Source organism: Lactuca serriola, chromosome 3, assembly GCF_051521515.1.
Source record: "Lactuca serriola cultivar US96UC23 chromosome 3, Lser_US96UC23_V15, whole genome shotgun sequence".
Taxonomy (NCBI): domain Eukaryota; kingdom Viridiplantae; phylum Streptophyta; class Magnoliopsida; order Asterales; family Asteraceae; genus Lactuca; species Lactuca serriola.
In genome coordinates this window covers 27,355,870-27,380,123 of record NC_136410.1, presented here as the reverse complement: position 1 = coordinate 27,380,123, position 24,254 = coordinate 27,355,870, and the positions used below count along the sequence as shown (strand labels likewise).

The 24,254-nt window shown below is 35.6% G+C and overlaps 1 long non-coding RNA gene across 1 annotated transcript; it reads left to right on the top strand.

The window, feature by feature from the left end:
* The first annotated feature begins 1,130 nt into the window (after positions 1-1,130).
* Positions 1,131-2,155, top strand: LOC145091732 (uncharacterized). Its single transcript, XR_013702259.1, has 2 exons — positions 1,131-1,278; positions 1,365-2,155. It is a non-coding gene; the product is annotated as an uncharacterized LOC145091732 (long non-coding RNA).
* Positions 2,156-24,254: the final 22,099 nt, after the last annotated feature.

The following is a 24,254-nucleotide window of genomic DNA, read 5'->3' as shown; positions in this document are numbered from 1 at the left end:
GAAAAAGTTAACCGTTGAGAAACACCCCATTGCATGCGCTCTAGATTTATGGTTTTCTATGTTAATTGCGTTTTGAGCATTTCCCAAGCATCATATTACGAAAGTACAAGCGAAAAGAAACATAATGAGAACAAGGTTTTATATGATGCAGGAAATGAAAAAGATCAAGATGCCTTACATTTGTGCCCCTAATATTTATTTTCATTAAACATTGGGGAACTTTCAAAAGGATTCCGACAGCAATAGAAGAAGTAGGTACAAGAAGAAATTAAGAATTTGAGTATGAAGCTTTCTGGACGCAGAACCAGATGCATGGAAGACTGACAATGTGGGTATGTGTATCAATTTGACTTTAATGTTCTAATCTCATTTAATGCCACCATTTATTTTATGATTAAGTTGAGTGTCATTAATGTCAACAATTAGGGCCTCGAGTAGTGAAAAAAAAAATATTTTTTTATATATTATTAGTATGATATTTAAATCTGCCAGATTTTAAGGATTTAAAAAAGGACCGACTCACACACTTGTGGTAGTAGGGTGAGCAAGAAGAATTTTTATTGAAATAGAACAGGCATTAATTTAATGGATAAATTTGGTTTTATATTAAAGAATCTTATATTTGTTATAAATTTTTAAAGTAATGTTGGTTTCTAAGATTATTGCTTTTTATATCAATATATATATTTTTTTTGGAACCGTTTTATATCAATATATAAAAATAAGTTGTACACACTATAAACTGGGTTAAACAACTATTGAATACCCCCATTATATTGGTAATATGCATTTTGGTAAAATGTCATTGCACCACAATTAATTTATGTGTTCCAATTTTACTAATTATGTCTTTTTTCGTGTGCAATATCTCATTTAACTTTTATTGTACATATTAATTAAGTCATCATTAGTTTTTAATCATTTCTTGGTTAACTAGTTATCTAAATTACATAAATGACCCTATGATTTAAATGTATTTCATAGTTGGTCCCTTGCCAGCTTTGGTTTAAATTAGACGACCAAAACTGCCACATTTTTTAAACTATGGGGGACCAAAGTGTAAATATGCTTATAATGTCATTGCGATTTAGGAGGGTTGTGCTTATAATGTTTACCAAACTGTTATTTAATTGTTTGGTTGTTTTGTAAACATCATCAGGAGCATTGAATGAGCTTTCTCTGTTGTCGACACAATTAATCCGACCATCAAAAGTGACGTTTCTCGTTGGTCCATTGTTGAAGATGAAGGGATCATCAGGTGCCCAGGTTTTTCTTAAGGTATCACAATCTATATTGATAGTTTATCCTCGAATGTTAACTCTGTGGATTGAGTTGAAAGCATAATCAGATGTTAACTTCTCCAGATCACCAATTCTTTTGGCGGGTGAAATAGATGAGAAAGTGGAAGAGGGACTTGAATAGATTTGATGGTGTCGTGAAAGCTTCAATGGCGTTTACAAACGCAGAAGGTGAGCCACTTGAGGGTTTAAACTCGATTATGAGCTTACGATTAGATGAAATCTGGAATATAAATTCTCTAACTGCAGTCGTGTTTCCGATGCTAAAACCAGAAAACAGAGAAACCCCGGAGACAAAAAAAAACGTCTAAAATTTTGAATTGCAAAAATTTGAATCCATTAGTAAAGAATTGGGAAAAGTGAAGGTGTACCGTTATGAAAGTTTTGATTTCATCTACTTCGAGTTCGTATCATGATTTCTTAGTGAAAACTCTTGCTGTTTGATAGATATTCGGCAAGTCGGTTGTCAGGTTGTTGTTTTCTATGGCTACATGACCACCGAAGATGGAGAAAGTTGGGGGTTGATGTCGCCGATGAATTTCCGGTTGGTGAAATCGATCTCTTTCATTCTAGTGAATAGCCAAAAACTAAGTAGTAAAGGCCAGAGATTGAGTCATCTTCGTGCATGTGTCTCAATTTGTGACTGATTGGTGGGTTAGGATGGAGAAAAATCATCGACAATGCAAACAACACTTTACTCTTTTTGTTGAATGGTTCTAAAAAGGAAGAACATGATTATGTTGTCTTTTAGTCAGTTTAGTCCCCAGAGTTTCAGAAATGTGGCATTTTTAGTCGTGTAATTTAAATCATAGCGGGTAAGGGACCAACTACAAAAGAAATTTATGTTATTGGGGTCATTCGTGTAATTTAGAATAACTGGTTAACGGATGAATGGTTAAAAACTAACGATAATAGCATAATTGACATGTACATTAAAAGTTAAATGACTCGTTGCCTAGAAAAAAACATAATTGGTCAAATCGAACAAAACACATAAGTTCATTGTGTTACAGTGATATTTTCCCTACGCATTTATACCTTTTTATTTATTAATGTAGTTCAAAGCACATAAAATCAGTTTTTTAATTTTTAACAATTTAAGATCGATTTTGATTATTGTTTTTAGAGTTACCCATAAAAATGTCATATCACTACAAGAAATCATGTCATTATTTGGGACACATTTACCGACGACAAAGACTTTTAGCGGTGACTCAAGCTGAAGTCGCCACTAAAAGTCTTTGCCGCAGGTAATGCCTTGGGGACCGAATATGCTTGAACTCTTTTCTAGCAAACCCCAACCGTCTGATCGATATTCTAAACCAACGACTGAGAATCAGTTTCGCCTAAACCCAATAGCGGCGACATCAATATTGGAAAATTCATCCCATAACTGTCGTCACATTTGATATGAGTCGTCGCTAAAGGTTTTGAAGTCGTCGGTAAAGGTGTCACCGGTATTGCTTTACGCAAATAAGCAAAAATTGATTCCTCTCTTTTCGCTTTATGCTCCTGATCTGCTATCATTTTTCTCTTGTTTTTTCTTCCCCATTTCTTCAATGACTTGCACCATCGACCGATTCAGGCTAACGAGATTCCGACGAAGGAGAAAAAGAGATATCAACGATAGCTTTAGCGTTCTTCTAGCGACTGTAGAGCATTTTTGGCGACGGTAGGGCATCTCCTCCTCATTTCTCTTTATCTTTCTCTTGTAACATCAATTTCCAACTTATAATAGTGATTAATTGCACAACAAAAATGTTAATTTCAGTTTTTGATTTCCAGCTTTACCAACGACTGTTGTTGTCACCGCCGACGACTACCACCACCACTACACCATCTGTTGATTTCTTGCCACCACAAGTTCTATTTACTGTGAATTTCGAGATTAATTACAAAATATGTGTATTTTTATATATTAGATGAAATTTGGCATATGTGTGTATATTTGATATATGTATGTGAATCTTTGTGTTTGGCGTATGTATGTGAAAGCATATGTATTTGGTGTGTATATGTAAAAGTATGTGTGTTTGGTATAATTATGATGATATTAGGTATGTATGTGTATTTGGTGTATATTTGGTATATGTATGTGAAAGTATGTGTATTTGATATATGCGTGTGAAAGTATGTGTATTTGGTATAAGTAGGATGCTATTATGTATGTATGTGTATTTGGTGTATATATGGTATATGTATGTGAAAGTATGTGTATTTGGTATACGTAAGATGCTATTATGTATATTTGTGAAAGTATGTGTATTTGGTATAAGTAGGATGCTATTATGTATTTGATATATGTATGTGAGTGTATGTGTATTTGGTGTATATGTGATATTTTTGTGTGAATGTATGTGTATTTGGTATATATGTCGTATATACATGTGTGTTTGGTATAAGGAAGATGCTATTATTTGAAAATGTTATTTAAAGTAAATCACTATAATGGAAAAAATATAGGAGGGTATTATTGACAATGGTATTTAAAGTAAACTATTATAATGGAAAAAACAAAAAATAAGATAGGATGCTATTAATGACAATGGTATTTAAAGTAGATCACTGTAATGTAAAATAAAGAAACAAAAAAAGTAGGATGCTATAATGTTATTTAAAATAGGGGAAATGACAATGTAACACAGCGAACTGTTTTCTTTGTCCCTTCTTGATCACTTACGTTTTTTATTTTTTTGTGCAATAGACCCTTAATGTATTATTTTACCGGTTAAATAAGGGAAGTAATTAATTTCATACTGGTTTCCCGGTTAAATTTAGTCTAGGTGGCCTTTTTGATTTTTTTCAAAATAAAAAAATTAAAACTAACAAAAAAATGCGGCTTTTCCTTTAATTTTCTTTTTAATAAAAAAACTAAAAGGACCACCTGCAAAGCCGATCTCCTTCTCTGTTCCTAGTACTAACCCTAGCCAGCGACTTTTTTACCAACAATCGTCGATGCCTTTCTTCTCAACCCTCTCCAACGACTCCTTCACTAACCATCTCTGATGTTTTTCATTGCAACCATCTATTGTGTGTTTGTGTTTGCTTATAGTATTGTGTTCACCACACTGTTATTTGATATTGTGATATGTTAAAACATCATGCTAGTGATAGGCTAGGGATCTTCTGGAATTGCATGATAGAATTGTTTGATTATATGATGCCTGATAGCCTAGGGTTCTTTCTTATATGAAATTGACATCATTACTATGGTCACTTTGTGTTTTCATCATAGTTGTACATAACAAAGGTTTTATAGCCTGAGAATGTTTGATTTGGCCTTATTTTATGTTCCTTTTTTGGTTGTGGGCTTAGGGTAGAATCGAGTATTCGACTGTCTATATGATCCAACATTATATATGATTAACATGCACGAGTGGCTGTAGGGTTATGGAAGTTTCATGAGTGGGTGCAGTACATGGTGGGTCGGCGTGAGAATTATTTGTCACTCTTAAGAGAGTGAGGTCAGGATGAATATGTATCTGAGATGCTGGGTTTTAGAGATCAAGAATTTCGTATGAGGATCTGCCTGATTTTATTGTGTCTTAGTGCCAGTCGACTCCACTGCTCGAATGCTGCTTGCTTTATGCTTTGTGGGACTCAAATTGATGTGAGCTAACTATTAAATGAATACATTAAGTTACATGTTATGGAGGTTAAATAATCTTAGAGTGAAGGATTTGGCCCTATTGCGCAGCTCTCGTTTGAGTCTAACCGTTGTAAGGTTGGGTCCTTTCATCGACAGATTATTTAAGTTTTGCTACATGTAATTGTTTTTGTGAAGTGGTTGCTGACATTGATTGGAGTCCTTCAGTAGCTGATGGCAGGGAAGGCGGGGAAATCCCAGGAGAAGTGTTTTAGTGCAGTTGTTTCGCGGTTGAGTGGGTATTGTGAGTATTATTATGAGTAGGTCTTAGAGGACCTGAGATGATCCCTTAGGAAAGTATGGATAGGTGTGGAAGGTAGTATTGGACCCGTACTACTAGAATCATATGATCCATACTCGAATTGAGGATAGTTTTGGGGATTCTAAGGGCTGGTCGGGGAAGATAGCATGGTTTGATACCATGATTTGTGGCAGTGATTCCGTTTCTATCGATCTTTTGGTTATGCTTGCTCTGGCGTGAGGATGGGTCTAGTAATTGTTTTGGGCCTTAGTGGCGAGGTCGATTTGGGTTGAATGGTGCAGACCTAGATGAGTTTGTTGGTTTTGAGGTATCGAGGACATTCGAGTCGTGGGACTCAAGAATGAGACGATAGTTATGATCGGCTTGGGGATTGCAGGTGGAAGTGGAATGCTTGATTGATAGAATGGAATGTCGCTATCTATGGCAAGGGTTATGCCCTTTCAGTTTTTCGAGTTCAGAAAAGGAGTGAGCAGACTTGTGATTTTCAGAAATTGGATGTAAACCCAACATGGGGTCTGTTGGTCGTGGAGTTTGGCGACAGTATGTCAACATGGGGGTGCGCAGGAGGATTGATGTGGTATGGATGCTTTGTGATGTGATCAAGGGTCCGTGTTCTTTGGATGTAGGCAAGTCAGGTACTGGATTGATGGTCGGGATTTTTGGAGAAGAATGTATGTTTTGTATAGTAATTTGGTGTTTGGCTTATGCATTTGCATGAATTCCTTAATGTTAAGTAGTTTTGATCGGAAGTTTCATAGGTATTCAGCTGAAATTCAGAATTCTTGTGGGATTTGATTGGTCCTTATCTGGAAGACCATTGTTCATGTGTTATACATTCCAGGGTCAGGGATGGTTGTACCCGGTTACGCCGGTTTAAGATATGGTTGAGTTGCAAAACCAGTGGGTGATAGTTCAAACCCTAAGTGGGGAAGAACTGGGTATTCCTCCTGGAGGATTATCGATCTGTTCGAGTTCATGATGTTGGAAGAATGGATCATAGGGATTTGCGATGCTAGTATGTGGAATCTCGGTTCAGGATTTGGTTAAGGCAGGGTCATAAAGTAAGTGGCGATTAGATGTATGTGTTCAGGAGATACATGAGTTGTCTCTCAGTAGAAAGTAGTTGGTTAAGGAGATCGTTGCATCTATTGGTTCCTTTGGGGGTACCAATGATTAGATGAGGAGCTGCTAGGATCACTCAGGTTGAGTATCGATTGTTGAGGGAATTGTCAGCTTGCAGTATGGATTTCTATTTATAGTCTAGCTTGGGTAGAGTTCGCCCAGGAAATCAGTTTCAGAGTTGTGTACGTTCAGCTCCGCTTGGGTTTTGGTTCATTAGATATATGTCAATGCTTCCTTGATCATTGGTCGTTTCGTTCATCATTTAGTGGAGGTTCTCTGAAAGTTCAAGTTGTGACAGTTGAAGTCCAATGGATGTGTCAACTTATCATCAAGTTCAGTATGTTTTATGTTCCTCTGGTCTTTGGGTATGTTTACCCTCATTGGTGGCCTAGAATTTTGGTTCATAGCAGGCTCAGGTTTTGGTAGCATTGAGGATCACCTTGGAAGTCTTCTCGAGCTAGCTACATATTGGTGGAATTTGTTTAGTTTCAATCAAGTATGGGATCTTGTTTCAATCGATCTTCAGGATGTTTTATGTTAATGATTGAGGTTGTCATTTCATTTAAACTCTGGTATCCCCCCCCTTTTGATGAGGTTATGGGCTCCCTAAGGGTGTGTATTTGGGTAAGTTCATTAGATATTGCCCAGAGGGGTATATATGAGTTGGTCAAGATATCGATGGAGCTTTTGATTCGAATTATATGCATGGTTCTTTTTAGGTTATATCCTTTGAATTGGATCAAGTGTATGACCGTTTATCCTATTTTTGGGTCGTGTGTGAACATGATTTCATAAGGTTTTGCATTGGTAGCATTTTTCTGTGAAAGGAATTGTGTGTGGTAAAAGAATATGGCTTTGTTATGCTCGGTTAGCGTTGTTTGGGTTCCTGCAAGGCGGTGGAATGATGTGACAACCTGTTATTTTCGATATTGTAAAAGTCAACCTAAGTCAAACTTGGGTCATCTAAGGTCAAACTTATTGTTTTGATCTACCCTATTAAATTTAGATTTAAAATCTCTATGTGTTTCAGCCTTTCATTAGAAGTATTACAAAAATTGGAAGTGAAATGCCTAAATCCGAGAACCCTCGCATAGGCTTCAAGTTTTGGACCGTAAACCCTTCAGAATGTAAACGCCTCACAGTCGGAAACCAATTTCGGCCGTAAACCCTTCGGACCGCAAACCTCTCTTGGTTAGCATTCTCGGCCGAAAACACCCAAGTTATATCCACTTCACACTTCCCAACCAAGGTGGCCTTATACATATGGGGGGACCGAAATCATCACCTCACTTCTACACCTTCTAACCGAAAACACACACTTAGCTCTCAAGATCCTCAACTGAAAACTCCCCATTCTCTCTCAACTATCATCTGAAAAGCCTTGATTCTCCATAGGATCTTCCCAAGAACATCAAGTATTCTTCATTTCTTCAAGCTATCCTCTTCCATTTCGGTGATCTTCAACCGAAAACTCTTGGATCATCTTGGTTTCACCAAGAACACACCTTTTGAATCTTCATGTAGCCGAAAACCCAAAGCTGACCGAAAACGCATTGCAGGCTCACGAAATCACTTCTAACACTCCTATTTGTATGTAAATCTTACAAATTAGTCTATTTACGTAACCTACTTGTCATTATATTCACTAATTGTATACATATATATATTACGTGAAATGCTTTTAGGACTTGTTTTTTTTCACGGGATCTAACTTGTGGAAAAAATCCTATGTCGTACCTTCAATCGCATCACTCACATAAGGTGATTTCATACCCCTGCAATTTACCTTTTTCAATGTTTTTAGGGGGAGAATACAAGCAAAACACAATATAATTGTGTTAACACTTACATGTAAAAGCAAACAAACAAAAGAATTCTTATGCTTATAAATATTGTTAAAATCATTTCAAACTCTTTTTAAAACTATTTTAGATTTCTGTTTATATCAGAAATCATAATCATTTGTATATTTATGTATAATTATGTTTTAACGGACTTAGGACTATTGCTAATACATTAACTCCTGTTCCTTGTTTGGTTGTGGGCTTAGGGTATGATCACTAATCGGACAGTCGGCTAAATCATAACTATACATGCTAAATATATACATGAGTATTAAAACTCATTTCAAAGACATATTTAACTCATTTGTATATGTTGAGCAAATGGGTATTTTCTCCAAATCATTTACAGTTCAAACAAATATACTAGCAAACTATAATAAGAATAGTTTAGTGAATCAATTGATGCTATTTTCTAGACCAGAGAAACATTTCATGAATCAATACATGCATACTATTACTTTTCATTACAAAGTACACTACTCATTTAAAAGAACAAGAAACATATACATACTATACGTAAACATGTTAACTAGAATGTGAAATACTACTTCATGGTACTTAGGAACGTTCTTTCTAAGTCATCTTTTATAACCAGAGTCTCCTGGAGGGAGAGCGTGAATTTGTGTATAGATCTATACAGGACTGGCAATCCCGCACTTTGGTTGTTAGCTACAGTTGGGACCGGCAGGTCTACGGGTAACAAATGTCATATCTTTTTCGACGCCTGAAGAACGTCGTGTTTTATACTAGTCAATTAAGTATGGTTATAACCTCATTTATATTAAGCATTAACTAAACTACAAGACAAACATTTCTTTAGTGGTTTTATTTTAAACAAAACTACTAAAAGATATCATCTTCCATTACATATATACAGTGATGTTCACACATGAACAAGGCATACCATTTTTCTAGTAAAGATAGTTTACAAATATGGAAAACATAAATTTATAATATTTCAAGTACAAACATACATTACACTATTTCAAGAGAACAAAACATACAAACAGTTGGGTCTTGGGTAAAAGACTACTTTTCAATTTAAGTAGAAAAAATAGGATTTTTTGGGAAGTATACTGACATTTTCTTGAAACAAATACAAATATTAGACACTAAATACTTATGAACTCACCAACTCAAGTGTTGATACTCTCTTTCAGAATAAGTTGTATTCTCAGGGAACCATTAGACAGATACACTAGCACAGGTTTTGAGAAGACGGAGCATGTTTAAGACTCGTCTTTTATTTTTGCTATACATTTTGGTGTCGTACAACTATACAAAGAAAGCACATGTATTAACTATATCATTAATGCAATGGATGTTGTTGCTTATTTTACTATTGTGCATTGTTATGATACTTTACATGACGTCCTCCACCCCGAATGTTTTTGCCATCTCAGTTTGGGGTGTGACAAATTAGTATCAGAGCATTGTTTATAGTGAACTAAGTATATCAACTCATAAAATATATACAACTATAAATACAACGGGATTAAAACACTCTGACCAAGAGTTATAATTTTTAAATATAGCAAGTATTTTACTAAAGTATACATACATGCATACATACCAGAACAGTGTCATACTAGAACAGAACAAAAGTCTTATGATTGTTGAACAGTACGAGTAGGCTTGGGATATATAATCAGGTCTGGGATTGATATAGCCTAGTCAACTATATCTATCTGGGAAGTGATTAGCATATGCCTAGGAATGGTTGTGGTGTTGCAACAAGTCTAAAAACTTACCAACTCTTACTACAAAAAAACGCTAGAACTTAACATAAACTTAAAATACTATAGGAGTATTTTGTGGTACTATAATTTACTTATGTAAAAACTAAAAAGACCCTTACTAGTAGCTCTATAGTTGCTGAGTGGATATGCTAAGGTTATATGTGACTAAGATGCTATAGACTTAGAATTTGTGATCTTCGCTTTACTTAATGTTCCTTGTTTGGTTGTGGTCTTAGAGTTGAGTAACTGGTAAGGATCACCTTATAAATCTCTTTAGAAATACATCTATTATATGCCTCTTACACCCCTATTCTCACTTAGATAACATGGTTGTATTTCATCTGCTAAACCAGAAGAAGATAACCCGGTGATCCCAGCAGAAAAGATTTCGAGGAGAGTTCTGGGGAAGAGAATGAGGAGGAAGTTGAAGAAGACTCCGACTTAGAACCAGAGGTCTATAATCCTCCTCAAGTTGCCCAACATCCTAACCCTCGACAGGATTTTCAAGGCCGGACGCCTCTGTGGGCAGTAAACTTGGGAAGATGGAGTCACGAATAGGGACAACCCCCTCCTTATAATTGGGACCGAAGCTTCTACAACCTGAGCGAAGGAGGCTCGGCTGACAGAATTCTCCCTATCTTGGTTTGTCGTGTTGCTCGCTATGATGAGCAAGGAAGAGCGGCCATCAACCAAGTCATGGAGGTTAGTGCTAACTCGGGAGTCAATACATTTCGCCTCCGCCACCTGAACGAAGACCAGGATTTAACAAGAACTCACATTGATGCACTGCAGAGGGAATTGACTGCCAGCTGATCCGACGTTAGTGAACTTTGGCAGAGCCAAGTGGCATTGGAAAGGCGTGTGTGGGAAACAAAACACTAGTTGGCTGAATCCAGGACATAATCTAGTACTAATCAGAACAACACTCCTCGCGAGTAGAGCATACTCTACTCACTCTTTTGGATATAGATTAAGTCTACTTATAGACTTTAGTTTTATTCTCCTGTTTAGGATTAGACCTCGAAATTTCAGTTTCGCTAGGTCTTTATGTTGTCAAAGTTTTCTCTATTTTGGTATGTTGTAGACCTCCTACAATGTCAAATTTTCCCTAACTCTATACATCTATAATACCAATGGAATTGACAGGAATCTAATTCTCTTGAAAGGTTTCTATCCAAATTCTTTCATTTTCTAATGATAGACCTCTATTTCAAAAACTTAAACTAATACATGTTAAACTAGGGTAAATTAGTTCAAGGAACACTCACATTATAATCACTATTGGCATCTTGCCATTATCTTCATTATTATAAACTTATAGTTAAAAAATGCCTCCTCGTAAATCAAACAGACACAATCCACCAATAACTTCAACTCAACCACCACCACCTCCACCACAATTCGATCCTATAATTTTTCAAGCTATAGTGACCATGGCTGTGACGGCAGCCTTAACTCAGATCAACACTAGCGGTACTAGTGGGGGTGGAACGGGTATTAACTCTACCCAAGGAGATAGTCATGGAAACCCTAGGGAGTGTTCATACAAGGACTTCACCAACTGCAAAACCAAAAGCTTTAATGGGAGTGGATGAATCATTTCTCTGTCGCAATGGTTTGAGAAAACGGAGTCTATCTTCGAGATCTGCTCCTGCCTTGAAGGAAGCAAAGTGAAATTTGCTGCCTGCACCTTCTCCGACAGGGCCCTCACATGGTGGAATAGCCACGTCAAGTCACTTACACTCACAGTGGCTAACTCGATAGGCTAGGAGACACTAAAAGATCTGATGATGGGGGAATATTGCCTGATGGGAGAAGTACAAAAACTAGAGCAGGAACTTTGGGGCCTTACTATGAAAGGATCTAACATAGTAGCTTACACTACTAGGTTTAGTGATCTAGCGGCTCTGTGTCCGGGGATGCTCCCCACAGAAAGCAAGAAGATTGAGAGGTACATCTGGGGACTGTTACCTCCATTTCAGGGGAACGTATTGTGTTCAAACCCCTCTACATTGACCATGGATTCCGTTCACAAGTAACAACCCCTGTCCCAGAACAAGCCAAAGCGAACGACAACAAGAGAAAGTTTTGGGGCAAAAAGAAGAACCAATCAGCACAGAACTCCGCCAAGAAATAACAGATTGTGGCTGTCCATGCCACAACAACCCCTGTTGTCCCTGCACCAGCAAAGCAGTGTGCTGGAATTCTGCCGAAATGTAGCAAGTGCAACTTCCATCACAACAGACCTTGCCAGGAGATGGATTGTGCTAACTGCAACAAGAAGGGGCACACTTACTTAAACAACAACCACAAGCACTAAAAGAAACGTTCATCGTAGAAATGGCTAACGGGAAGACTGAGAGCACTAACGATATATACATAGGTTGCAACCTCACTCTAGATAGCTATTCATTTCAAATCGACCTCATGGCGGTTTTAATTAAAAGTTTTGATGTCATCGTTGGCATGGATTGGTTGAGTCTCCAACGTGCTAACATCCCATGTTTTGAGAAATTTGTTCGTCTTAATCTACCGAATAGTGAAACCCTAGTTATCTATGGCGACAACCAGGCACGAACCTTCGAATTGTCTCGAGTATTCAAGCCCAGAAGTACTTACGAAAGGAATATCATGCGTTCCTTGCTCACGTAGTTGATGTGAGCCAAAAGGTGAAAGACATAAAGAGCATCGTAGATGTCTGCGACTTTCCCGACATCTTTCCCGAAGATCTTCCAGGATTACCACCACAACACCAAGTCGAGTTCAGAATCGATTTAATTCTTGGAGCTACCCCTGTAGCCAAATTGCCTTACCGACTAGCACCAACTGAGATGCAGGAACTATCCAGTCAACTGAACGTACTACTCAGCAAGGGATTTATTAGACCAAGCTTCTCACCCTAGGGAGCACCGGTCTTGTTCGTGAAGAAGAAGGATGGATCGTTCCGTATGTCTATCTACTATCCGAGCTAAACAAACTATTGGATTAGTGTCTAAGTCCATAACTATTTTGGTATGTACTTGATCCGATGGTTCATGGTCCTTTTGGGTTGCCTTCACCAAAGCAACTTGATAGGATGAATAATGGAGAGAGAGGATTAATTATGATTTATTAATATATTATGAGAATAATATATTGAAAGACTCGGCGAGTCAGTGGAAGAACTCGGTGAGTCCCGGGGTCGGACAAAGGGAAAATTGGGATTTTATGCTCTTTTTGCTGTGGGATAATTACCAAAACAATTTTTATTGATAAGATTCATATTTTTTTATGATATTGGGTGATTATCCTTGTCAATATAGTAGATACTTGCCAATTAATCAAATATTTGTTGCCTTATAACATAATGTTTAATTATTTAAGTTATTTGGTGAATTATCTTGCAAGTAATTGGACCAGGTCAAAATTAGATAACCATAATTAATTGTTAATTGCCATATTTGAATTGTTGATCTAGAATATTCTTGATAATGTTTTGAAAAGTTTCAAAACTTGCCCTCAAGTTTTGGAATTTAAATTTTGATTAAAAGTTTAATTTTGAAATATTTAAATTCTAAACGCTAATATTTTGAAATGTTTCAAGACTTTCCTTCAAGTTTTGGAATTTAAAATTGTTTGATTAAAATTTTAATTTTATTTTGAAATTTTAAATTCTAAAACCCTAATTTTTGAAAAAGTTCAGATTGCACCCTTATGGTTTTATTAAGTTAATTAAGTGTATAATTAAAAGAGAGTTAATAAATCCATAGTGATATGGTTTACATTTAATCAAATTAAAAGTGTAATTTATTAAATTAGTCCACCTAGTATTTTAAAAGTGTAAACTACACCCTTATACTATATATAACATTAAAGGTCTAATATTATATATGTATAACTTAAACTGCTAGTCTTACCGTTAGTAGGCCTCATTCACGAAGCCGATCTATAAAGGGGGTATAAGATTATGGCCTATAAAATGGTCATTTAATGGGTGTCCACTCTCACCCACCACTTCCTTGATTGGTGGAGGGTCGTTAGCCGAATGGGTAGGATAGGGCAAACCCTTTCCATTAAAAGTATAATGAAGTATAAAGTAACTAAATGTTTTTACAAAAATTCCCAATCCTAGATACTCTAGGTAAAAGTGAATTGATGCAATTCCATGAAATTACACTTTGTACCCTTGCGAAGACGTTAGTGGACCGTGTGTGGTTAACCGGCACACTAAATGGTTCTAAGCAAAGGTTGCAAAGGGTGACTCAATGTTTGTCATAGTTCGGTGGAGTGTGTGTGGTTAACCGACACATCAAATAGGTGACTGTAACATTGGGGGCACCATGTATATTTGCATGGTTATTCACACCCTGTTTTGTGATCCTCGGCATCCCAGTCACAAATCGAGGGGCATATCGAGATTTAAACATGCCATTGAAAAGTTCAATGAATCTCAAAGGATCTAGGAGTTTTTCAATACATTTAAAACCTAATCTCTTTTTCATTTTTCATGGTAGAAAATTAGTGAATCGTCATTCACTTACCTTCAAATGTTCTGCAATTTGGGTTACGGCATCCCTTTCCCAAGTTGTAGAGTATTGTGTTGGGTCCTAGCCTTAATATCTCATATAGGTGATTTATTAAGGACTCAATCTATCAACTGAATTGATTTTTCTCCCATTTTGTAGATGTCTGAATCTAACCGTGGTCTTCCCGAATCCCATGGAAAAGGTTTTCCTACTCAAAGTGAAAGTCTGTTACACAATGAAGGTGAAAGATCAATCCCTGCATTGTGGACTAGCTTGGTTTCACTTCCTCCACCTCTTCCTGTTGTTCTCCCAAACCCAGAAGATCGAAGAATTGAAAAGTTCAAAATCACTCATGCCCTGTTGGCAATGAAACATGAAGATGGAAAATCCTTGTGTTCTCACGTCATAGGGATGAAATCACACATCGATAGGTTGACAATGTTGGGTGCATTTCTTCCAAAGAAGTTGGCTGTAGAATGGGTTCTTCAGTCACTCCCTAAATCATATGATAAGTTTGTAAGAGAGTATTATATGATGGATCTTGACGCGACCCTCATTGTCCAAACTTACATGCTTATTGCTGCTGAATCAGAAATGATTTGGCAAAGTAATGGAGCATATTTGTCTGGTAATTCAACCAACCATGCTTCCGTGGTCTCTCCAGGAGAAGCCACATGTTTCCTGCCAAGAGAAGGGGCGTTGGATACGAAGCTGCCCAAAGGACCTGAAGAATCTAAGAGATGGGAGAGTCAAGAAGTATGGCTCTACTTCAGGTAAAATCAACTATCTAACTCCATTAAGTTCCTATTCATTGATTCTTAATACATAATGTGATAAGATTACATTTGAATGTTTTGCGGGATCAGAGACAAGAAAGGAAGCTTGATGGAAGAGCAAGATAAGTCTGATCACGAAGAAATGGATCACGATCGCATGGATTCAAAGATCAGATTTTGAGCTTAGAAAGTTATGATAGATTTGTTAGGAATATTTGATTACATAGTTTTTCTGTTGATTTTGCATTGTAAGGACATGTTTTTCGGCTGCTTTTATGAATAAAATAAATTTTTGACTTGTCTTATATATATATATATATATATATATATATATATATATATATATATATATATATATATATATATATATATCCTTGCAATGAAAATCGTTGTGAAAAAATTGATGTTTGTGTATTTCTATAAATGGATGTGATTCTTAGTTATGTCATTTATGGTAGTATCAAAATTTTCTAAGTAAGGGAAGATTCCCATCACCCAGGTTTCAATTGGACAGAAACTTGGAATCATATGATTTGAATCATGTGATGTATGGAAATCTTGGTACTTAGGAATTAAGACTAATTCCTTGATCACACAAGTATGTGAGTCAAGTGAAGACTAAAGGACTATAACACAATGTTTTGCACTAGTCAAGTCCACCACAAATAACAATGAGACAATTCGTCATAATTTACCAAAAGTATGGTAAATGTGGTTATACTTACAAGATTAAGTGTAATTCTGAATCATTGAAAAGTTTCAATGAATGGTAGAACGAATAAGAAGAATCAATGAAGGCCGAAATATAAAAGGTTTCTCAAATCTAAGAAGAAGAGAGAGTACTTTTATATCAGTATTATGATCATCTTAATGATTAAGAACCATATCACATTTGAACCTCTAAGGACATCTTAGTACACTAGTATGGCTAAGAGGAGGAATCGGAAATTGTTGAAATGGTTAAATCAAAAGGATGAATCATACTTTGTTCCAAAATCAAGTCTTAGTATCGTACTCCAAGATTGTGAATTGAGTGACACACACTCATCAAATGTGAAGTAGAAAAAATTGTTTTTCTTACTCTTGCATGTTTGAAATTGGTAAGTTGTGATGTCTTGGAGAAAAGAAGGACCAACTAAGACCAAATTTGTGTAATGTTTGTCTTGATATCACTACAAGAAAAAGACCCTTTTACGACGCCCAAACAATGACACTCACTGATTTATGTTACGCAAAAGAGAGTAACATTAAAAAAGTATCGTCTCTTCAAAAAAGTTTAAGGATTTATGTCACGCATTATTGCGTGCCCTTAAATTAGTGTCTAAACGAAAAAAAAACACGGAGGGCACCTATAATAAAATGTGTGTCGTCTAAAGATGTCGCTTTATAAATTTGAATGGAATGCGTTCATCCGGGGGAAAATGAAATCCTAAAAATTAAAAACCCCGCATCTTTTTCTTATTTCCCTCTTGCCCAGATCATCAACGCACCTTCCTTTCCCTCTTGTCTCTCTCGGTCGCTACCTAGGGTTATGAAAGCTTGAATCGATCGACTGAGGTAACCAAAGGTCAAGCGAACCGGGAAAGGGTTTTCATTGAAATCTAGTGTTACTCTTTGAAATCGAATCCAATCCTACCTTCGCCCCATCCTTCTTGTCTCTATCAGTTGCTACCTAGGGTTTTTTTGTGAAAGCTTGAATCGGTCGACTAGGGTAACTAAAGGGTAAGTGAACCGGGAAAGGGAAGCAATAAATCCAACACTCACTCTCAAATCGATTCTACTGGACAAGGTTTCAATTTGGGTCTCTCTACATTCTTATCGATTCTACTTTCATTCAAGCTTACACCAATTTTTTTGGTATACAGTAACCGAAGCTTACATTCTCATCGATTCCACTTTCTCTCTCTGAACAAAAATATCTCATATTCTCTAAAAGCCCTAAACCATCCACCGCCGACTATCACCTCCACCATTGTTGACGTCGTCCTACTTCCCAGATGGTATGTGTGTGTGCGCGGCAAGACTGAACAGAAAATGGGAAAGAAAAGAAAAAATGAGCAGAAAGAGAGAGAAGAGAGTTTAAGGCCAAGAGGAGGATGCATCGGAGCTGTGGTACTGTTCTTAACATCTTTTCAAAATACATTAACCTTATTATGGGCTTGAAGGAAAAGATGATCGTTTCCTCTGTTTTGCAGTTCTAGATGGTATGGGTTCGCCCTGATATGGTTTAGAGAAGTGTACGTCATCTTTGAAGATAACAATTATCCATACCTTATTTTGAATTTCTCTCTCAATCTCTCTCTCTCTAAACATTTCCTCTCTTCATTCTTTCTAAAACCCCAGCCTATCATCATTGCAGAGGAATTTTCATGTTGTTTTCCACCATCTGTGTTGGACGAGACTAGTTTTCACTTGACCAAGCTTTGAATTGGAAAAAAAGAGTTGTGGTCAAACTTGGTTGTTGGTTCCATTGAAAAGATTAAGTCGGAGGTTGTCCAAGTCGAAGGGGGGGGGGGGGGGCTAATGGCGAAAAAGCAGCAGGAGATGAGAAGATGCTTCCTGTTATTCTGGATTCTGTCCATTTTAAAGGTGGAACATTACTGTTGCTTGCATATGAGGACAATGAGCCCAGGTAAATCTGAAGATGTGAATGCCCTTCTGTTAGTCGTAAGTCTTAAGCTTATGTGGTTTTTTTTGGTTATTTTCATATTATTCTGAATGGCACACCCGTGAACGGAACCAATTAATTTTACCTATCACAATTGATTAATGTTGGTTGTTTATGTCACCAAAACCTAAAGCAATTAATTTTAGTTTTATAAATATATAGGTTTTCATGCACCTGGCGTGTGTCAGGAAGCATAGTCTGTATGATTTTTAAAACTTGGTTATGGGTTTCATATATAGGCTTAACCCTTAGCAGTTAGCATATACCCTTCACAATGGTGACATGGAATTTGCAGGTGTTGCAAAGGTTATCCTGAAAAAGGGAAAACACAATTGTTTTGTGATGGAAGCCCAATGGTTGACAACGGTGCATTTGATAGAATTATTGGTAGACCACCCCCAAAAACATGTGACGTTGTGCTGGTGGCTGACGGGACAGAAAAGCCAATCGGTTGGGGCTTCTACAACTCGTGCTCTATGTTCTGTGTGAGGCTCATGCAGCTAAAGGAGGAAGTATCAGGGTATTCTGTCATTACTCAAGTCAAATTAAAAAATTGTTTGATGAATTAAGATTATTTTAATTAATATATGGATGGAATGAATGAATTGAATGGAAAAGAGATCCTTCTTGTGCATTGAATGTGGAAAAGCTGCTTGAAACAAGAATAGATGTAGTCATCAGATTAAGTAAGAGCTTGGGGCTCCCTTCTACCAATATAAATGCATATCGTCTTGTGAATAGTGAAGGAGATAGGTAGCTATTTCCTATTATTTTGAATCTGTTTTTTATAGCTATATATGGCTTAATAATTTATCCAAAGTACAGATTGTCAGGCCTTATAGTTGATGTGTTTGGGGATTTGGTTGTGATTGCATCGTCAGCTGCATGGGTTGAGAAGTACAAGTAACATATTAAGAAGTGTATCAAGTAGGTCTTTTGTTTGTTTTGAGACGAACTTGTTAAGCTCTAGCTGTTCGGTTTTTATTTTTTTTACCTTTTTCCAAATTTAACCTAGATTTTCTCAGTATTTTAATATATGCAATGTTTCCTGTAGTACTTCTTTGTACTTAAATGCAGTCAATTCTGATTTGTTTGAAGCTAAAACCAACAACTTTTTCTACATTCAGACTCATTTATGACCAAAAGGAGTATATATTCATAGATTAGATCACTCTATATAACGTAGCCAAATATGGGATTTCTATTTACCATTGGAAACATAAGCATACACTTGAAAGCAAATTTGTAGCTCTTGTTTATCATTTGGATTCGAGGGAGTAATCTTGTAGGGAGTTGTTGACTTTTGGTTTTCCTTTTACAGGATTATTTGAATATTAAATTCAAGAAAATAGGACATAAAAACATGTATTTTCCACAGCTAGCTATTAAGTTATTGTCTTTTTGTTGATGATTGAATGCGCTGAACTAAATAATGGATGTTACTTGCAGATTATTACAAATTTCTCATTTCAATTAAGAAGTTTACTTTCTTACCCTTTACTTTTTTTTTCCTTTCTTATTTTTTTATTATGTAGAAAAGGGTAAAATTACTTGCATCTGGAATATCAGAGTCTGAAGAATTAAGGCAAACTTCCTGCCAAAAAACCTTCCAAGTGAGTCAATGTCAGTCAATATGAAGGACATTCAAGAGGTACATAACCCTAAACCTTGTCCCCTTTTCAAATCTTATTTGATATTTTACTTCCTTACTCTTTGTATGGTTTGTGGAGAGTCAAATTGAGAGTGAAAAAGTATCTTTAGCTCTAAGCTGTAGACAATCTAAAGAGTAGGAATGGTTGCCACAGTGTTGATCTCATTTATCTTGACTTAATGACTCAAAGATTCCTACTGAAAACTTGTCCGATGTTTGAAAAAATTATAGTTTTTCTTCTATTTGAGTTAATTATTTTTATATATTTATTTATTTATTTATGTGATTTACAGGTTAACACTAAATGCTGGTCTAGTCCCGAGTTTTTCCATTTCATATGAATTGAATGATGTAAATATTAATAAGGTAAAACGGTTGTATTTATATATTTGCAAAGGAACATTCAACCATGAAGTTTTTATTGTTTATATAACTTGCATTATTTACATCTTATTTTTTTCATGTAGATTTTTAAAGACGTGGAAGCTTGCACTGCATTTAGATTTGTATTTAATGGTAGAGCAACACAGAAGCATGTTGGTGGGACAAACTTGGCAAAAGATATTCAAGTAACCATCTTCATACTGGAAACAAAATGAATTTTCATATAAATTTATTATATAATATGTGAATTCAATGTATAGTTTTAGCTCTACTTCTAATTTGTATTTTTGTATAATTTTAGAAAGCGGAAGTAGCCCTATCAAGGGCCACTTTCTAGTGGTTGCTAGGGATACCCTTTATGCTGTCAACAATGTTAATTACTGAGGTAATCTTCTTGTCTTTTAACATTTTTGGTCAAAGGGAAATTTTGTCATTTAGCTTAATGGATCACTTTTGAGTTATGCACGAGTTCTTTGTGAAAACTGCTGATAGAATTGAACTCATGGCTATGTTGGGTTATTTGGTGCTATTATTAGTGATGAAGAATGAGACAATATTTTTTTGAAGTAAAGAATTTAAAAATAAATAAATAAATAAAACTTACAGATCAGAACATATAAAATCAGATTTACATCTTTGATGCAAAAAGATGAATAGAAACTAATTAATCAAAAGGTGGGTTTTGGTTAGCAACAATAATTGTTATTTTCCCTTTTTTCTTGATTAAATAAAATACACTAAAGTAAGTAAGATTATGTTATTTGTTTTTAGGTGGGTTTTGGTTACCAGCAACAGTTAGTCCCTGGAATGAGGCCAGGTGGGGGCCCAATGTCAAACTTCTTTCTACCTGTTGCTGCCAACTATTTTGAAAACTGGACCGGATCAGCTAGTTCGACCGGTTCAACCAGCCAGGTTACTGGTTTTTTAGTACTTGAAAACTGCTTTTACAGCAAACCATTTTAAACCGCCGGTTTTTTATGAACCGCGATTCAACCGTACTGGTCCAATCCACTGAAAATTGCGGTTCGGTGCTTTCAACTCAGGTTAGCGCACTAAACAGCAACCCAACTGATTGGTTATATAAAGGATTAAGTTGGCAAAGGTTTCTTGTCCCACCCGATGATGGATACCTCCAAACTTAGACTTAAAAGGATATGAGCAATCATTTTGTATAGTTGAAATTGATGTATGTTTTATCATGCCAACGATGTGGGACAGTATGGGTTCTGCTAAATAAAATACTACTTGTCGATGACAAGTTTCGAACTATCCAACAATGGAAATACTTCAACAAAAGCCAAGCAACTTAACCATCCATCCAAGAAGTTGTTTGTTATATGTTACAAATGAACTTATTTATAACAACTTCATATAAAAATCTACAATAATTAAATCGATATATTAGTTGTTCACTTTAATAGTTCTTATATATATATATATATATATATATATATATATATACACACACACACACACACACACACACACACATATATATATATATATATATATACGGTTCATCCGGTTTTAAGGGCCGGTCGAACCATTTGAACCATGAACCGGTAATACGACTGGTTCAATGTCCGGTCCGGTTTTCAAAACATTGTTGCTGCCCAACAAGGTCAACGCCTTAGTGGCACTGGCAGGCGTGGTGTAGGCTCTGTTCAGCAACCTCTTCTCATGATGCAACAACAGGTATTTTATACTATTTATTTGTTTATCATTTTTTAAATGGCTAAAAATCAAGAAACAGTAACGTATTTCCATTTGTTTTTGTCAGATGTTTCCAAGAGGACGCATGTATTGTTACTCGGGTCGCAATGCACCGGATTCAAATCTCAATGGTGGCATGTTTCCTCGGGATGCAGGTGTGGCAATGGGCCAGCCAATGCCAATTACAACTTTGGCTTCTTCCCTTGCTAATGCCCCTCCTGAACAGCAAAGGACAGTATGTATGATATTTTACATTTACTTAATTATTCGGACTAAAGTTGCAATTTTGTGTAAAGCATAGGGACCAAATATGGAACTTACTCTAATAATTAAATCAGGGTGTTAACATATGATATGTGTTTTAAATGAATAGACAGATGATGGGTGAGAGTTTATATCCACTGGTGGATTAGTTGGAACCTGAGAATGCTGCTAAAGTAACATGAATGCTTTTGGAGATGGATCAAACAGAAGTGTTACATTTGCTGGAGTCACCAGATGCTTTGAAAGCAAAGGTGTCTGAGGCCATGGATGTGTTAAGGAATGTCAACAACACCACCAACACCATTATTTATATATATCATTTAATAAATCTTTTACATATTTGAATTGAAGTTATTAAATAATAAATATTGTGTATTTTGTAGTCTGCAGTATGATGACACAGAGAAACGAAGAGAGATGGCTAAAAACTCTTTAGAAAGATACACTCATTATTATGAAAAGATGGGCTACAAACCAATTCATAATCTTACATTATTATTGGTATAACTTATAATATCGTTTCTATTTATATAAAAAATCTCTTGACTTTTATACGATGTTTTATAATTTATAAGTTTTAACAGGATAATTATTGTTTTCTGTTCTGCAGTCTAGACAAAAGGCCCTGGCAGATCTTCAGCAAATGCAAAGCACACATGTATGCCATTTTTTTATATATTTTATACGTCTTCTAGTTTTTTTTTATTAAATCTATAACACATAGATTTAATTTTTGTTTTTGTAGCTTGAGAAGCTGAGTGACAAGTAGTGCTAGCTTGAATCACAACTAAAGTTCATCACAGAGGCCTGACTATAGGTGCTCATTTTTTATTAATTGGTGACATGTTCAGGATGATAACATATTTGTTGTGCTTAATTTATGGATTGATAGCATTAAAAAATCACATCTCATAGTATTTTCAAAGTAATGAAAAAGATGAAGACGCTTCAGAGGCTGGAAATGAACTTGTAAGTATCTAATCTACTGGTTTCTTGATCCTTGTAACTTTTTATTCAAACTTTTTGCTGATTCTTTTGGAGTTGATTGTAGGTAGGAGTTGTCTCTGATCAGAATTTATTGGAACTTCTGGAGTTAGAAATGTCATCAAACACAGCTGCAACTGTGAAAAGAGCCAAAGAACTGATGGAATTGGGAGTTTACCATATGGTCCTCATGTCTAAAATGGCTACACTTATTATGGACATTGTTGCTGGAACATATGAAGTAATTGAAGCTAGTGCTGACTCATTGTTTGATGGTAGAAGCTATAAGTTCTTCTCAACTTTTTTCTTTATTATTATATTTTGATTACTATAAACTGAAACTATGGATAGGTAAATGAAACTAGTTGCTAATTCTTGCGTTTAAACTTTTAATATTGTGTTTTTTTCTTTGTTTAAAATTTGTTAAGAGTTTTTTTTGTAATAGATTGTAGCCTCGGAATCCATACGAGACACTGAAGCAGTTGCAAGTTCTCGGGCTGCTGAAATTGGGCTTGATATTCTAGCACAAACAATCTAGGTGTCACCTAGTTATTAAAGTTATATTTGTAAACATGTATATAAATAAATGGGCATTTCGGTCATTATACCCCCATAAAAGTTTTTAAAAAAGATAGGTAACTATTTGTTGCGCTTAATTTATGGATTGATAACATTAAAAAAATCACATCTCATAGTATTTTCAAATATACATTTCTCCTTTTGTCTTACAATTGTTATATTGAATGTTCAGGATGATTTAGATAACATAACTCGTTTTCTAATACTAGTAAGAGAATCTATAATCCCAGGAATTGACAAGCCCCATAAGGTAACAAAAAAAGATAATTTATTTTATTATATTTTAAATCAAATTATCAAATCATATATAAACTACCCAAACAATATTCAAATTTTATTTTATCGCCTCAATTTTGCAGACGAGCATTGTGTTTACATTAGAAGAAGGCCCTAGGGTCTTGTTCAATGCTTTAGTTGTGTTTGCTCTAAGGGAGATCAACTTATCAAAATTAAGTTATTTTTTTTCACCCTTTTATTTAATATTTTTGTGATTGAATGATAAGTCTTAATGAAAGTAATTGACAACCCTTTTTCTATAAATGATGTTGTGATTGTGGGAGAGGTGTTGTGTTTTTCTCTATTGCTAGTTAATCTTCTCAACAACATTCTACATAAGCAAGTGAGTAATCAAGATTAAGGGAGATTTGTAATCATGTTTGGCATTCCTTTCCAGTAAGAAACATAGTTGTATGATTATTTGTTAGTTTTATAGGAATGTATAACCCATGTTAGCAATGTATTATTTTCGTTTAACATTTGAATGATTTTTTGTATGACATTATAATTTATGCAATTTATTTTATTTTTTGAGTATGAAAT